This window comes from Miscanthus floridulus, chromosome 1 (assembly GCF_019320115.1).
Source record: "Miscanthus floridulus cultivar M001 chromosome 1, ASM1932011v1, whole genome shotgun sequence".
Taxonomy (NCBI): domain Eukaryota; kingdom Viridiplantae; phylum Streptophyta; class Magnoliopsida; order Poales; family Poaceae; genus Miscanthus; species Miscanthus floridulus.
In genome coordinates this window covers 50,435,281-50,438,850 of record NC_089580.1, presented here as the reverse complement: position 1 = coordinate 50,438,850, position 3,570 = coordinate 50,435,281, and positions in this window count along the sequence as shown.

Sequence of the window (3,570 nt, the reverse complement as noted above, 5' to 3'; positions counted from 1 at the left end):
AAACCGAGGGCCTCTTTAGAAAAATAACCCGCGAAGGGGTATCGGCCAATCAGAGCCGTCGGATTAGAAATGAGCGGCCATAAATGGATCTGGGGGGAGAGAGAAGAAGGTGGCCGGCCGGAACAGTGACACCGGCGGCAAACTCCGTGGCCGGCGGTGTGGAGGTCTCTGGCGCACGCGGTTAGGGGGCTAGGGTTCACCAATTGAAGGGCCAAGAGCACCGGGGTAAGCGGGGGGAGTAGGGGGTCTCGGCCATGCCGATACGGCAGCCGGAGGACACGGGTAGCGCGGTGGCCGCCATGGCCGGCGGCCGAAGCTCGCGGGCGCATGCAGCAATGGCCAAATAGGCTGCCAAAAGCCAAGGAAAAAGTTCGGGAAGAAAGAGGAGAGCGAGGGGATTCTCACCGTGGGAAAAAATGATGTCAACGTCGGCTTGGGGACGGTTGTCCGCGCGGGCGGGTGTCGATACGGGACCCACAGGATACCCCGCAAGGGAGAGAGAAGATCTAGTTCAACTAGGATTCTTCCCATGTAAATCTTAGTAGTAGAACTATCAAGTAATCCTACTAGGAAATCTTATTGTAAACTAACTAGGACTCTGGCCTCCTGACTATATAAAGGAGGGCAATGCTCCTGTCAAAAGGGAGAACAGAGCAGATCATAATCAATCCAACGCAAAGGCTAAGGCCGACTGGACGTAAGGTTATTACTCGATCTACGATCGAGGGCCTAAACCAGGATAAATCGGCTGTCTCTTGTGTAAACCATCGAGTTCGGCATACGCCGAAGCCCGAACATACTGCCCCGGGTACCCTCGGGGCAGGCTATCGGTGGTAAAACATCGACAGCTAGCGCGCCAGGTAGGGGCTTTCGGCGACTTTGCTTCCGAGAGCTCGATGGACCTCGACAACATAATTTTCCCGACGGGATCAACTTTCATCTTCGGCTCATGGATCTGCGAGGCAGACAACAACAGCAAGCTTCAAAGCCATCTCCTCGAAGATCCAGATCATCTAAAAGAAGTTCCTATTTCAACAACTACAACGGATCAGCTCACCAGAAGATTCACGCAGCTCATAGTATCCGAGCCAAATCGGATTTCACGACCACTCATATCCGATTCGAATTCAAGCTCCAAGGCGAAGTTTTATCCGAGTGCTTTCAAGAAACCGAGTTCTTTTTTGGCAAGATTCCAGAGCACAACCCAAAACAACTCAGATTACCCCCAGAATTCTCTCAAGAAGTCGAGTTCTTTTCCATTTGGGCTCGACAACATGACAAAATCCTATCAGGGACAGGTCGAAAGATTTTTCAATCCAAGATTCGGGATACCACTGACAGGAGCTCAGGAGGGTCTCGTGCTAACGATAACATCGCAGGACTATATCATCCACTGGCCGGATTCCGTTCCTGAGGGTAGCGGAACCCAACTAGTCGGCACAACAACAACAGCTATTTTACCTTACCAAGAAGGAGACTCGATCTACGACACCGAGGCATCCACTAAAGTTATCAGCGACTCCGACAGCATGAAAACTAACGCCAATAACAGAACGACTCATGCACGAGAAGTGCTCATGGTTCGACGACCACAGTCACCATTAAATCCCCCGAAAGCACCCGATGTCAGATCATCAGATGAATCAGAATCCAACATATCACCCTTTGCCCAGGGCTACGACGGAGAAACAGTTAGTCAGAAACAAGCTAGAGAAAGAAAAAACAAGTTGAAGCAAGGGCGCCAACACCATGCTAGGCAGCACAGGGAAGCTTGGATCAGATACGAGTCAGAATTGGCTGAGTACGAAAAAGAAAATCGCAACGAGAAGTCGAAGGAAGTCGCACGGTGAATACGCCTTACGATAAGATTCGAGAAGCATTAGAAGAACTCAGAGCAACTTCGCATCCTGGTGAGAAGTATGAACAGCTCCAGGACTTGCTCCGATCGACAATCCCGAGAACGCATGAAGAGAAAGCTCGATCAAGACTACCCACCAGATCAACAACCCACCGGCAAGAAGATCAAAATCAAAGGAAATCCGCTTTTGAAAGACTTGGGCCGGGTGGAAGCCATGACGGAGGAAGTAGGAAGGAACATAATCAAGGCCACCAATTTGAACAACTAAGGAAGACTAGGAGCAGGGTACCTACCCAGACAACCTCACAAGATTGTTCCCATCAGAGCAACAGTTGGCCAGAGGAAGGCGCCGAATCTGAATTCAAAGAAACCAAGGCACACGACAGGTTCCCCTGCTTCGCGAACAGGCTCGCATTGGTGCGATTACCTCACAAATTCAAACCGTCTAATCACTCCAAGTATGATGGCAAAACTGAACCAAAGCAATGGCTTAGAATATATTCACAATCAATTGAACTAGCCGGAGGAGACGACGATATCAAAACCCTTTTCTTCCCCATGGCACTGGAGGCCATGCTCCTCCAATGGTTCGATAAACTAAATCCAGGATCTATCAGAAATTGGGAGGATTTGCAAAGAGCTTTTTGTGAGAATTTTGCAGGAATCATTACACACCCAATCACTCATGTAGAACTAAAAGGACTCAAGCAAAAGGGAGGTGAAAGTCTTAGAAACTACTATCGACGATTCGGCGAACTACGAGCTCAAGTGCATGACATAACCGAACGAGAAGTAATTGAAGCTTTCTCTCACGGAATCATGGCTAGATGGCAATTTCAAGACTTCTGCAAAAAAAATCCGAGAAACAATGAAGAATTCAGACGTACAGTAGAAAAGATGATTACTGCAGAAGAAAAAACACGAGAGAGGTTCCTGGACAGAAGCAACCAAGACAACCTGGACAAGCAAAATCACCGAAATAGCAGACATCAAGAAAGAAAATGTAGACCAGACAATACTGTGGCAATGGCCGACAAATCAAAGAAGTTTCCCAAACCCAGAAGATATGATGACATTGAAAACATACGTTGCCCATTGCACCCTAGTGGGAGGCACACCATCGGAAATTGCTACACTTTCAATGATCGATACACAAGAAAAGATAGTAAGGAAAACACCAAAGAGGACAATCAGAAAAGAGAAGAAGACAACCACGAGGACAAAGGATTCCAAAAACCTAGGGGAACGGTAGCAGTGATTTTCTCAGGGGCTCCGGATTGCAGAAGCAAACATCAAGAAAAACTAGCACTGTGGACCATTATGACAGCAGAACCGGCTACACCAAGATACCTCAATTGGTCACAGTATCCTATCCAATTTACTAGAGAAGACCAATGGACTAGCATGGGAAACGCAGGCCATTATCCACTGGTTCTAGATCCGACTATTGCTGGTATGACCGTCACCAAAGTACTAATCGATGGAGGAGCTGGACTTAACATCATCTTTTTAGAAACTCTAAGGAAAATGGGACTACAACTCGCCGGGATGATTATGCCAACAAGCACACCGTTTTACGGAATAGTACCCGGCAAAGCAGCCATGCCACTCAGACAAATTACTTTACCTGTTACCTTTGGAACTCCTTCAAACTACCGAACAGAGTTTATCAAATTTGAAGTCACCGACTTCGATTCATCATATCATGCAAT